This window comes from Papaver somniferum, chromosome 3 (genome assembly GCF_003573695.1).
Source record: "Papaver somniferum cultivar HN1 chromosome 3, ASM357369v1, whole genome shotgun sequence".
NCBI lineage: Eukaryota > Viridiplantae > Streptophyta > Magnoliopsida > Ranunculales > Papaveraceae > Papaver > Papaver somniferum.
Window position 1 is genome coordinate 221,638,929 of NC_039360.1, and position 15,624 is coordinate 221,654,552.

General features: G+C 34.2%; 1 pseudogene; it reads right to left on the bottom strand.

Annotated features, from left to right (window-relative positions):
- Positions 1-15,624, bottom strand: part of LOC113360697 — a 59,969-nt pseudogene that overhangs the window by 42,080 nt on the left and 2,265 nt on the right.

Sequence of the window (15,624 nt, forward strand, 5' to 3'; positions counted from 1 at the left end):
TGAGAGATATGTTGTTACTATGCATTCTGTCAATCTTTTTCCCGTTGTCTGTCCACTCAAACACAGTGATGTACGTATGAGTCCTTTCAAAACGAAACATCATGTCACAACCAAAGTGCCTTTATGGTTATGCCAAAGTCTGTATGAGTCAATTCCCAATATTTCATCGTCGAAACCAATATGGATTCAATAATCCAAATACTATAGTGATTTACATTTCACTAGATTGACTCATTAGTTTCTCTAAGATATATTTCCTTCCAAATATATTAGAGACTATAAAAGATTCAATCAATTACATTCTCATCATTGTACTTTCCATATGATATCCACTTGCATGGGTCTCTTTGGAATTTAACAAGGTGATTAGCTCTCGGTATATATAGAGCTTTTGTGACTTTTAATCTTCGTTCCATCTTGGAAACAAAATTTGAGCATTGCTTCGCTCGATGATCCAATCATCATAGTCACATTATAAGAAAATAGTTCAACAACTAATTTAAATTCCTTAAGAGTTTCGTGTAATAAGTGGTGTGACCTTATTACATAACAAAAGAAAATCTATCTCATTTACTTTAGAGTGTTACCGTTTATGAAGATGATATACTTTTCATCATAATGTACGAATGATCCTTATAAATCAAGTACTTTTGAGTATATCTCAAGTTTTTTAGAGTATTCCAATCTCATGAAAATGATATACTTTTCATTCCATAAGTAGAGACAATGAATTTAATTCTTCGCAAAAAAAATTTCTTTATTTTAGCTAATGAAAAAAATGTCAAACTATCATGTAGACAACAGTTTATGATCAAAATGTAGAATCTAATCATACGATTTCGATTGAATAAAGGTAAGAAAAAAATGGGTAAGTGTGTTGATGTCTAGGGCATGACCTTCTCCAAATGGGTAATTGACTTGGAAAATTTCTTGTTTCCATTAATGTTGATGTCTAGGGCATGAACTTCTCCAAGAATATAGTGTGTTCATTTTCCTTTAAACCCCATATATATATCTTGTAGTTGCCTACTAATATATGATACTCATTAAAATGCTTGTATCATTCTCAGTAAAATGCTTATACCAAGATTTGCAACTCTCATTGGTATGAGTCAGAATTGCATCTTTGTCCCATTATAGGTAGAAACATTTACTTTGTATCATTCCTACTGGAGCCATAATTACATTTCTGACTAATGGAAACTTTTATGAGTTTCTTTCCATAAAATGTGAGGAATGATTTTAATTACAAGTGGATTACATCCCACTTAACATTCAAGTTTGGGGGAAAATGAATGTTTCGACAAACTTCCTTCAAAGCAATACTTCGTCTGAAGTTAATATGTCGCCTTGGAAATGTTGAAGGTATGGCTTCCTCTTTGAAAGGTGTATCTTTATAAGTTGAAGATTTTTATAAAGAAAGTGTTTTACTTGTGTACACAAACTTCCACATAATAGACTCTTTTGTGGTGCTCAAGTACTTCTGAGTTCAAAAGGTCAAATTAGAGTCAAATTGGTTTAGTCAAAGTCTAGTCAACTATTTCGTCAAGACCCGGTCCATTGGGTTGACAAGGTCATGTTTAATGAATATAAACATATATGGTCCATTATATATGAAATACTAGAATATAACCCGTGCTGTAACCGCACGACTCGACGATAAATAATTTTATATGTTCTGATCTTGATTCTTGTCGTTTGTTTGTATTTATTAAATAACATGACAATTGATTCCACCTTTTTTATTAATTATCATACGTGTTTAACCGAGTTTTTTTTAACATTAGAACGATCAACCATGTTTTATACTTTATAATGTTAAATATTTTGTTACGAAATTAACATAGTATGTTATTGCTCACCAATACCCGCCACCGCCACAATACCGTACGATACCGTTTTTTCCTCCAACACCACCAAGTGGCAGATCCAGGGATTGACTAACCTGGCTCTATCCCTCCTTAAAATTCTGAACTACATGAAATTCTTAATTTATCTCATAAATAATACTTTACCCAACTTGGTCCAACAAAATTTACATGTTTTTTTTTTCAAAAAAAAAATATCCCTCACAATGTTAATTTCTGACTCCGCCACTGCCAACGCAATTGCCACCCACCCCATATAGGTTGTTGGATGTAATTCTAATTTTCAATCACAAACGACATGTATGAGGTTTAGATTGAGCAAAAGGTCGTCAATTAATTAGTTTCATTATATCTTTTTCCGTGTAATATTCTCTTTTATATTGCAATCAATTTTATTTCAACATTAGAAAATCATGGTTTATACGATATGGTACCATTTGGATGATCCAACAACGATCATGAACATTTTTCCATGTATGATTTGATATCATTCCTTAAATATATGGTATTTTCCTTTATCAATCGTGATAAAAAAACCAACCACATGAATCGTGTTGTAACGACAGAAAACTAATATTGGCCACCATCACTCACCAGCACCCACCGCCACTACTTTTTCCACCACCAACCAGGGGCGGAGCTAGAATTTTGACAGAGGGGTAGAGAAAGTTCTTGGCAAGTTGGATACAGGTGCAAAGTGGAATTTGTAGCCCATTTTATGATTAAAAGACCAAAAATAGGTATAATTGGGCTTAACTATATCCCTGACCACCACTAATGTTTCCGTCTCCACCACTTTATAAGAACCGCCATCGCTTCCACCACCCATTACCGTCACAAATGTCTAATGATTTTATTTATAAAAATTACTTATTAATATTTATTAAATTAATGAAGGGAACTTTTATAATTAAAAAATTAATAATCATTTATTATGAGCAATTAGTGAAACATTAATTAATAAATCATTTATGATATTTAAGTTGAACAAACCACGACCGTAGATTTATCTACCTCCTAGAAAAATCTCGGCCGCTCTTTATCTAGCCTAACTTAGGCAAGCTTTTTTTGTATTCTAGATTTAGGCACATTGATAATAAGTGTGAAACAATTAGCATATGAGCCCAAAACATATCGTTAACCCTAAAAATTGAAAAGAATTCTTCTATCAACTGTTCTAATCGACGGACAAATGCATTATACTCCGATCATGATGAAATTCGTACTGTAGATTCACCACAATGTTTCGACAAACATATTAAACTATCAAAGACATCAAACGGTTAGATAAAAAGATATTTATGATGTTGTATAACTGTTCCAATTCACGTTTTTGTGGACACAGCAGGAAATATCACGTACTTTGGAGTAATTTGTGTGGTTGGATCTTTATGAAATTCTTACAATATCTCTATGAGGATACATATACAACATATAAAAACTGCAGAATAATCCAATGGCTAAAATTATAAGAAACTTAGGTTTTTCGACGCTGTTATAACTAGGGTTTTCTAAACGAAGACAGTTCTACTAAAATCAGAATTTAGAGATTGCATGATATTCCGACTTGATTGAAATTTTAACAGGGTAAATAAATAGTAATTGGGTTGAACATACTAAATTTTCATGAAAATCGAACGGTGAAATCTATACGTTTGATAATCATGCTTTCGTGGAACCCTAATATATACTATGAAACGAAATTTCTTTGTTCAAAAGAAGTACCTGGTAAAGTATCCATACAAAAAAAAATCAACCAATCCCATATAGCTCTGCGGTATAACTTCATGCATGATAACATCTTGTAATAGAATAACAGGGTAAAAAGGAAGAGGCAGGGAAGAGAAGGATTTCTATTGGTTAGCCTATTAGATAGGAAAAGTAACCTTTATATATAGTGAAAACTACTGTCATACCCATTTTCCAGTTTTTTCCCATTGTCAAACCCACCGACAAAAGACTTCACTCTCGCACCTATTTCTTCGTGAAAAATTATCAGGAGACCCATTTTTTAAGAAATTAAGTTTTGTCTGGATTTCTTTTTCTTTTTAATGCCGAAGATACGCTTTCCTTAGAGAGATGAGATATTTAGAAAGTGAATGTTCAATTAAATTTTCTCTCTGCAACAGAGTGATCGGGATCTTTCATCGTTTTCTTTTTTTGTTTCATCGTTTAATTAAAATTGCTCTCAATTCTTTCAATTAGAGTATCTCTCAACTCGAAGAATTTCAAGGAATTTTGAAGGTAGGGTTTTCTGGTTATTTTAGGTTAAAGAAATGGAGTTGGAATGTAATTTCTTAATACAGAGATCGGAATATGTTGAATCTCCAAATAGAGAGGAGGATTTTGCAATGGAATTTAGATACTGGATATGGGGATTACGGGTAATTTTTTATTTTACCTTGAAATCAAGTAAGAATCTCATTCTAGGTTTTACAAAAATCCATGGATAAGTCAGGTGCTCTGGAGTACATCAACCAAATGTTCCCTACAGGTTATTATTGATTCTAATTTCTTTCAGTTCAATTCGGAGTTTAGTTTTTGGTTATGAACTAAAGTTTGTATGTGCTTGGACATGTTTTCAGTACTTGAAAAGATGTTTGTGATTAGTCTATTACCGGGATTACGTGATATACTTCTCAACATTTCCTTCCTTGGAGATTTAACTTACAATTATTTTCAATTGAGTTGAAGTTGTGGAAAATTTTGTCTAATGCAGAAGCATCTTTACCTGGAGTGGACAACTTATCTCATTAGTGTTCTGTATGTTGAGTATAGAACCAGAAAAGAAAGAGGGAAAGTTGATTTCAGAAACCATGTTATCCAGGTCTGTTTGATTTCCCATTTTCACTTTCTACTACATTTCAAAGTTTATCAACTTTTTTTGTATTTTTTTTTAAATTTTTTTTTTTTGTTTTGGTTTGAAAAAAGTGGTTTGAAGTGTTGGATGGATTGCTTGGGAAACACCGGAGGAACGTGGGTTTAGCATTTAACTGCACATTTATTCTGTTTGGATCTGTTATTTAACTCATATCCAATGCAAGGTACTGTCTATACTCTACTACAACAACAGATTAGCAGACTAGATTACTATATATCCTAGTTTTCAATTTTATAATTTTTAAAGATTCATACATAGAATCAATTTCATAAGATAATGTTTAGTTTTTGTTTTCTGTTTGGTTTTGCAGCAACATATATTATATAAATGACAACCTAGACAAGAGAACTTGGACATATATATTTGGAGCTTGCTGTGCTACCACAGTATTTGTTCCTTCCTTTAAAAATTACAGAATTTGGTCTTTTCTTGGACTTATTATGACTAATTATACTTCCTGGTACCTCACCATTGATTCTCTCCTTCATGGTCAGGTGTATATACAATAGATTCAGAGTGAGATTAGTCGGGTTAATGCAGGGGTACTGACTGCAGTTCTCCAACAGGTTTTTTGTTTTGTTTAGTTACATCAATTTCCGAATTCCCAAGCCATAACATATGAACTTGAATTGTCCATCTATGCGTACATGTTTTCACTTGTTTAACTGAGCTTTACAATTGTGGTAGTGGTCTTCTCTGAATGGTGTATGTTTTTTGCTGGACAGTGAAATATAATATTACTTCTAGCTTTTATACATCAGTACGCAACACAAAGTACTCGTTTCTAGGCTCTAGAGAAGATGGCAGTGGTAACGGAACTGAAGGCATTGGTGTAATTACAAGTAGTGGGGAGTTACCATGTCGAGAAGTTAGACATGTTTATGATGATGCTGTTGATTACATGGAATACAATTGTCTATGAAGATGTAAGTGTTGTGACTTGATCAGGATATGTAATCAAGTTGTAAACTGGTGAGGCTGAGTATATTGGTTTGAATTGCAGTTTATAGCTTGCAGTGGGTGTTAGTCAAAGGTTTAGTAGAGAGGTTGGAGCTGAAATTCGAGAAGACAGGCTGACAGGGTTCCAGATTTTCATGAATCAAATTGGTTTTAGTCTTTGAGATTGGTTGGTAGTCGAGATTCATATGGTTTACGTCGAGCTAAGGAAACAAAGATTCATAAGAATTAAGTCGAGTTGGTGTTGTTGGTTGGGAAGCTACGGGTGTATAGGTGTTGGTGTTGATCATAATGGTTGAATAATTTGTTATGCAGTTATGAAAATGATTGCATAAACTGTTATGCATCTACAAAAGTTGTTGCTTAACTTGTTATGCAGTCCAGAAAATGGTTGCATAACTCGTTATGCATCAATTTTTTTGTTAGTATAGAAAACAACAACAACAAAAAAAGACTGCATAACTTGTTATGCACCTACAATAATATATGCATAACATGTTATGCAGTCGTGTAAATGGATGCATAACCTGTTATGCATCCGAAAATATGGCTGCATACCGCATCGAGAAAATTGTTGCACCATATTTTATGCATCAAGAAAATAGATGCATAATGCATTATGCATCAATTTTTTATGTGCACTAATACAATGACTACATAACTTGCTATAGATGCATAATTTGTTATGCAGTGGAGAAAATGGTTGCATAATTCGCTATGCGTAGTGGAGAAAATGGTTGCATAATTCATTATGCGTCTGCAGAATGTGTTATGCATCTTTTTTGGTGGCTGCATAATGGTTATGTATCATGTTTTCAAAAAATTTGCTTAAAATGATGATCACCTCCGATTTTTTCGTGAAAAACAAAAGTTTGATATTCTTGTTTGTACTCGTTGCGCAGCTCTCTTAAAAAGATTTCCAACGATATAAAATTTGTAAAATTCCAAGGCGCGGATATTTAGATATGTTATATCCAAGTTGTGTTGCCAATTATACCCTTGATGCATAACCCGTCATGCGGATGCATAATCGGTCATGCACACATTTTTAATAATTTCATATAATTATGGGTGTCACAGAAATAATTATGGGTGTCACGGTACCTAAAATTAATTGTGGGCCTGACAAATATTATGTTTTTGGGCCTGCGCCTAATTTTCCCTTATATATAAGTAAAGATAAATCCTTAGTAGGAATTACTGTTTAGTCCAATTTTTCATGACCCAGCTAATGACTAGTCCACCCGTGAAAAACATTTACTCCTTAGTCCAAAAACATGTTTTTGGACTAGATTATTTACTCTCTAGTCCAAAAACTTCGTGGAGATTTTAAAGTGTATTTTCTGAATACCTAAAACACCCTTCCAGGTCTAATTAGTATCAACACACGTAAATGTTACTAGTAGTATGTTACTACATAGTACATACTAGTAATATCAATACAGTGATACTACATATTAATATGTACTGTACTAGTAGTAACAAAAATGTCTTACTAATTTGTTACTATTAAATTAGGTAACTACTTTACTATACTGGTTATTACTAGTATACTATACTAGTATAGTAACTAGTATACTAGTATATAGTATACTAGTAACTAGTACTAGTAGTAACATGTAGTATCAATACATAACAATTTTTTGATATGTAGTATCAATACATAACATACTACATATCAATATGTAGTATCAATATATAACATACTACATATCAATATATAACATACCACATATCAATATGTAGTATCAATATATAACATACTACATATCAATCTATATTATAATGGACAATGGTGTTTTTCCATATGGACGGTTATCTACATTTTGGACATATAAAGAACGGTTCAGATCGAGTCATATATTTTACATTTTTAGCATATAAAGAAGGGTTGAGATTGAGACACTGATTTTAAGATTTTCAATCTACATTTCCAAGGGTCCAGATCGAGCCACATTTCAATCTCCACTTCACCTTCCCAGTGTCATTTATTTGGAGATTCTTCACATTCAATGTGAAACCGTTTCTTTTATTATAAATTAAACTCCCTCTTAATTCATGCTTCAAAAAAAAATGATTATGTTGTTTCATCTTCTTCATCGTCTTTTTTCATCAAAAAAAGATATTCTTATGCCCGTAATATTTCAATTTTTCCAATGTGTAATATATTTCTACCAAAGAAGATCTCTTTATCATCCACTGCATATTGAAAAGACGGTTAGTTATTATATTTGTTCTCTTATAGTTTGTACTTTTTTATAGTTTATTAATTTTCATCAAAATTTCTTTTCATCCAATTGGTGTTTTTAAACTAGGTTATTGAGAAATGTTTCAGATTTTTGATTTTTATTTTGTGGTTTTAGGGTTAATTTGTGTAAATATTAGATTAGCGCTCATTAGATTCATCAAATGGTATTAAAGCACAGTATCTGCAGCGTTTTCAACTTAATGTGTGTATTTCTCTCTGCTCTTTGAATTAGAATTTCATTTTTAAATTTGTATGGTGAATATTTTTATTTTTCCCCAATTAATTTTATTTTAGATTATTAAGTTTTGTTTGAATTTGATTTTGTGCATCCCACTTCCTCTACACAAGAATTATAAAGGTTAATTATTTTTCAAGTTCTATATGTTATTCTTAATCCTGTAAATTTACTTTTTGGTATGATTTCCAAGTCTCACTTGAAGTATTAATACGTGAGCACTACCAGTTGAATTAGCTTTTAGTTCATCGTACTTCTTTTTGTGTTTATAGCAATCTTGCCGGCTTTAGGTAACCTAAAATTTTTCACCTTCTGTAGACCTCGAATATGGGAAAATGGAAGTTGATTCTACGAACCAAATACCGAAAAATAGACATTTTCTGTATTCAACTGCACAAATTATTTTAAGGTATTATATTGTAATGTGAATAATTATAGAGGAGATCCATTCGTCGACTAGGTTCTTTGATTTTCTTAATTTGATTTAACAAAAATGAAGTTTCAAATATTTATAAATTAGTGTTACTTTGTTGTCCTTCGTTTACTTTGGCACTCTTGGTTTTACAATCTTTGGTCCATTTTTGTTGTATTGATAAGTTGGAGTTTTTTTGATGTTTTTCTTTTATTGTATTTGTTGTTCTGGTGCGTATGTGATGATTTTAGTGCTTTTCTTACTTGAGTTAGATCTGTTAGCAGTCCAATTAATTTCTGAATTTTAAGTTAGTTTATAAAATATTTTAAAATCTTGCCTTTGCATTTAGCTGTATTATCATTTCAATTTTTTAAATTTGCAGGTTCATAGAAACTTTTTAGGAAATGAAATACCACTTAAAGCAAGGGAGAAGGGACACAGGTTGGTTTTCTCTGTCGAGGTAAATACCAGTATTTGATTCGTACATTGAGGTTTGGTAAAAAATATTTTCGTTACGTATTTCGTATGAATTTGGCACAGCTAGAGTCCATTGTAGCAATGTTCACGATGTATAATATAGGATATCGTTATTATTAACATGTTATTTAGGGGGTTTGCGCAAGGTCAGATTCGTTTGTCCGATATATATATATAAGGTCGGGTGAAAGGTTTATTCGCGTTTCTGTACTGTTGGTCTCACTGCAAGCTACTTTTAGACCCTTAATACCAACTGAGCTCGGATAAAGTATAAAAGTTCGGTAGTTTTTCCGAGGGACCTATTATATGCTCAGTTCGTACAATTCTCAATAAGTTTTAAGCTTAGTTTTGTATAACACCGAAAATGATATACATCCCCTGTTCCCTTCCCCCACTTCTTTTCCTCGCCTATGTGTCAAGCATCTATTGGTTAAATCCAATAATAATGAGACCCCCTGTTAATCTCAATCCAGGGATCAAGGGCTAAGAACCATGACACCTAATGGGGAATGGAGTGGGGGAAGTGTAGTAGCTTCGGTATAACACCACAGAGGTAGGAGCAAATGTAAATTATCAATTATGTGAATGTTTTGACAGAAGGTCTACAGATGTTGACATGAACAAGGAGGTTGTAGAATTGTAAGTTTTCTCATATCATTTGACTCTTTTAACTCTTTATCCATGTACTTCGAAATAAGATATTATCAATTATCAACAGTCTCTGTATTTCAGTTTTTACAGGATAACTGAAAACCAGAGTTTGTGTTGTTAGTGTGTTACCTTATAATTATACCGATATCGGTCTGTGAAATTTGTTTGTTGGGAATTCGCTGAACAAGGAAAAGCTAGAAAATATTTTATGAAAAATATGTTGGTAGTGTCCATTAGCAACATAGATTATGAATTGGGATTGTGGTGCATGCCGAACGTCGGTTTGTTCAATAAAAATTCAATTTTTTCAGGGAATAAAATAAGTAATCAGTTGCTTGATGATTTATGTTCACGGTAAATTGATGGTGGCATGTGTCGTGTTATTTAATGATACTAAAACTAAATCTTACATCTCTTTCCAATATCGTACTTAGTTCCCTACCCTTTTTTTATTCTCAAGTGCCTATGATTCCATCGGGATAAGATCATGTTGAGTTAGTGTGTCACTTTGGGAACCGCGACATGTTGGATTTTGGGAACATGAACACCAGCATATGCATCATCTCTTATATTCTTTTTCTCTCTGTATACAATTTTTAGAACTTATATTCCAAAGTTCAAAGAACTTTGTAAAGGTATTGGAATAGTATGGGGTGGCAATCATGTAAAAGTTGTTGTCGTTCAATTTTGATATTTCTTTATTTTACAAATATTTAAGTAAAATTCCACAATTTCGCTATTTATTATCTTTTTATGTTTTTGGTTAATTATTAGTCTCAAATTATGCATTCAAAACAAATTTAAGTATACTTAAATCAACTAAAAAAAGAACAAATTTAAGTCAAAATAGGTGATTGTTTATTAGAGATCATCATTAAAACAACGTCTTGAGCAGCTTGTCTACCGTACCTATGTAAAAAAGTAAATTCTAACAACACTAGGAAAAAATGAAACAATGTAATGACGCTGGAGTTAGATTTAACGGGACATATGTCGAAATACGATAAGGAACAATCATTCGGCAACACCGAGAATAAATTAAATCCCGTGCCGTCACGGCACGAGCCATATCCTAGTATATAACATACTACATATTGATATGTAGTATCAATATATAAACATATTACATATTAATATGTAGTATCAATATATAACATATTACTACTAGTATACTAATTACTACATATTGCTACTAGTATACTAGCTACTACTAGTATATTACATATTACTACTAGTATACTACATATTACTACTAGTATACTAGTTACTACATATTACTACTACTATACTACATATTACTACTAGTATACTAGTTACTACATATTACTACTACTATACTACATACTACATATGTTATTACTACATACTACATATGTAGTAGGGGTGTAAATTCGGGCAGGCCGGGCCGCCCGACCCAAAAACTAAGACAGGCCGGGCAGGCCAGGCTTAATATTTGTGAGCCCGTAAACAAATTCAGGCCGGACACAAGTAGATAATTTGCTACCCAAAGACCGCCCAAAGCCCGCTTTTTATACCGGCAGGCCAGATCGGGCCGGACAAGCCACTATTTTTTTTTTTTTTTAAGTTTAAATTTTCAAATGAACGATATTAAATACAATATCCTTTTCTTTCCAACATTGCATATCGTAAGTGCTAGTTGGGCGGCACACTCATGGATCGTAGGCCCTACAACAGTGTGTACAATATGAATGAAGACAATTATAATCGAAATCTTAGTGATGAAAAGAGATTCAGCAATATATGATGGATTTACCTATGTAAAGCTTTCAGTTTAAGAAGTTGGGGAAGTAATTTACGCATTTTATTTGCTTCCGCTCGACGAAAGCTGTTACTTGGAGACGGGAAGATTTTTTGGACGTTTTAAGGCCACCATCCAACAATAAGTGTATTTTCATTCGAAAACAAAAATTTATTATCAGCTGGACCACATAGAACAACAACAGATTCACCAAGTAACGAAGTTTTAAGTATCTTTTGAATATTTCTGCATTCTTTCTCAGTATGAAAATTTCCAGAACACCTTTACGAGCGGTGTTAAGAAATTCTATACTTTCGCCGACAACAGGCCATCCCGTTTTCCCCGGCGGGTAGCTACAAGGCCATCCTTTTTTTTTCCCCAAAAATTTCTTTGAAAGTGTCTTTTCTTGTTTGGGCCTTACGTCAACAAGGAGCTCCTACTTTGGACAAGTTACATAGAGCTGGTTTAGTGAACTCAGATAGATGCATTTTGTGTGATGATGTTCAAGAAACGTAGAACCATCATTTTTTCACTGTGATGAGACAAGGAAAGTTTGGAAATACTTCTTAGATAGTTTTGGAGTTAGCTGGGTTTTTTCGGAAAGTATTAAATCTAACATTTGGGAATGGCCAAATAAGAAGAGTAATCATCTAATGAAGAAAATCTGGGGTCTCTTATCTTTCGCAATTTGGTGGACGATATGGAATGAGCGGAACGACAGGCTATTTAAAAACCGAAAGAGAAACATTAATCAACTAATTGTTTCTGTCAAGTGTATGTTGTTTAATTGGAGCATTCACTCTAAGTTTTTTGGGGGAGTCACTCTGGGTACGTTGATATGTAATTGGGAAGCTGTTATACACAGCTAACTTTTGCTTCTTTTTTTTTTTCCAATTTTTCATTGTATCTGCTAACATTCATCGTTTTGATGATTGTTACTTTTTAATCAAATTTTCCCGTTCTCTTCCAAAAAAAAAAAAAGTGGGATTTGTTTAAAGAGAACATGAAGAGGAAACAAAGACTAGTAAGTAGAACTAAAGAGGGAAATAGAAACAAAGGAATCAATAACACAAGTTCCATGAATGACCAAACACGTAGGTTAAACAGCAAATTATAATTAAATTTTGAATTAGTTCACTAGAAGTGTTTCTAGCATTAGATATATTTATGATGGTATGAAACTACAACGGTTGTTGTTTATATAGAAAAACCAAGTGAAATGACTGTAACCTCAAATTCACACCATAGATGATGTATCGTGCAAATAGAGGTGTAACGGGCCGGCTAGCACGTTTATCGCACAACCCAGCACATTAAAATTGGAGCACAGCACGGCACGTGACTTGATACAGCATGGGCACATCACGTTAGTTTAATATGTTGTGTTGTGCCAGGAAAATATCCACATCAGCACGTGTAAGTACGCGGCACAGCACAACACGACATGCAAAGAAAACACGCCACGTCAAGCATAAAATACCACTATATAAATCACATTTCATGCATATATTTCATTAAAAAAAATTATTTTAGCCAGGTTTTGACATTTTATTTTCGTTATGCTAATTTATTTTTATAATAATATATATACTAACTAAAATATCTACAAAATATTAACTTCAGAAAAAATAAAATAAGTAGACTAACACAACACGACACGACACAACACGTTATTTTTCTGGCACAACACAACACGCCATTTATCACGGCACAACACAGCATATCTGAATCTCTAACAGAACCCAACATAACGTAGCATGCTATACCCGTGACTTTGTGGGATGGGAAGTGCCGGCATGCACATTTTTTACACCTCTACATGCAAACACACTATTTGGGTAGAGGTGTGAAACGTACCGTGAAACGAAGAAAAGTGTCTAACAACTGTTCAAACCATCGGAAAAAATAAAGAATACCTAGCATGCTATGTGTCATGTTGTGTCACAGAATTAAGGCTTATTGTGTTGTGTTTTTGGAACGGTGCTGTGCTGCCAGGACACATATTTTATGTTTCCCAAATACGAGTGTAACCCAATAACTTAATGAGTTATAATACAAATACATATTATGAATGGAGTCCAAATTTGTGCACTCCTAGTACACAGGGGTGCACGTTCCCGCTCATCTAATTCGTCCACGTCGCAACATCTGGTTTCCGGTCTTACTCTATTTCTTTATTTTCACATTAAAAAATGGAGAAATTAATGTCTGCCTCGGCTTTTTATCCCTTCATAAATAGTTTCTTATTCCTTCTTTATCTTTCATCTCTGCCCAGCACTAGCAAAGATCTGTTTTGTTTGTTAAAGAAGGAACAGAAAAAATCACCAAAAAAAATATTAACTGGTTCTGATATGCACAAAATTTTAATCTCCAATAAGATCTCTTCTTCCCCATTCTTCAGAATAAAATTCGTCAAATTCTTTTGTGATGATGGTCATGAGAAATATGACAGATCGTACCTGAGTACCTGAAGTGCGACTTCGACGGAACATAAACTGACGAGGGTGATTTGTGATTGTAAGATACCGACTAAACTGAAGGGAAAGTTCTACAGGACGGCAATACGTCTCGCACTTCTATACGGGGCGGAGTGCTGGGCAACAACAACCCCTCACACTCTAAGGCTACAGGTGGCGGAAATGAGGATGTTACGGTGGTCCTGTGGGCTGATAAGACACGATAAGATCTGAAATGACTTTATCCAACGGAAGCTTGGGGTAGCACCGATAAAGAGGATACTCACGCAACACGGGCTGCGTTGGTTCGGGCATCTCCAACGGATACCACCGGAGGCCCCGGTAAGTGTAGGACGCATCGGACGAGCCGAAGGGAGAATGAAGAAACGAGGACGACGGAAATTAACCTGGGATGAACTGATTAAACGGGACCTGAAGGACCGAGGCTTGGAGAGAGAGTTGCCGCTCGAAAGTACAACGTGGAGGGAACCGATCCACGTGAAAGAGGTATGTACCTGAGGTGCGTAACTAGACCCTTCTCCCCCTTTTGAATTTTATTAGAAGCTTTCTCTCTTAGTAGGAACGTGCAAGCCGCGAACAAGTAAACCGTCATGGCAGAATTGTGAAAGGGGACATCCCTCAGTAACTCTGCAGCTCGCAGGATTGTGAAGGAGAATCACCCCGCAGACCTGCAGCCGGGACATGGAATACGTGGACCCATCACCTAAATGGTCGCGAATGCGTAATCCCATGGAAGTGATGGGCCACTACACCCTCTGTGCCGAAACCGAACAAGACACGGAATGTGTCCAGGATTTTCCCTTGCCTTCGGGTGGGTTGCGTCTCGGCGTGCTGGTAGTCGGTGTAAAAACTTCGCGGCATTTATGGAGAGACATATCGTTACACGATACTATCTCTGCTCGACCCGGTACTTGCTACTGGACAAGAGCTTTGGATTTGGATTTGGATTTGGTCATGAGAAAGATGACAATACTCTTGCGTTTGGATAAGTTGCGTCTAGACCAGCAGGCAGCCGGTGTAAAAACTTTAGCCGCATCTCTGGAGATAAGATCGTTGCGCGGTTTATCTCTGCTCGACCCGGTACTTGTTACTGGAAAAGAGCTTTGGTTCTTGGTTCTTGGTCATGAGAAAGATGACAATCAGATATCTCAGTCATATGTGATAGAAAATAAAATTAAACAATCTTTTTAATGATACAGTAGATTTCATCTTCGTTTTCTTACTGAGGTTTCGATTGCAGAACAATATTAAATTCTTCAATTCGAGAAAATTTCTACTTGATATAAATCAGCCTACAGTTTTGGTTGTGTATATTCTGGGATGTTGGGTACTTTTGTGATTTGGGTTCTTTATCTTTGCCTTTGTCTTTGTCTTTTTAAGAACGAATTTTTCATAGAGATTGATTTCAAGTTTAAGCTAATGTAAAACAAATATGAGATTTCATAGCCGTTCCTCATAAGTTTAATCTCAACAGCATTTTTTTTTGATCGATAATCTGAACAGCATACTGAAACTGGGAAATTGATTCAGACCTTTAGAGAATCAACCCCCTTACATATATGTTGTAGTAAGTGATCATGGATGGAAAAGAATTTTGCTCGTCATCCTTACAAGTAACACAAGTGACAGAAAACTAAAATCAAAAAGAAAAAAAAAAAA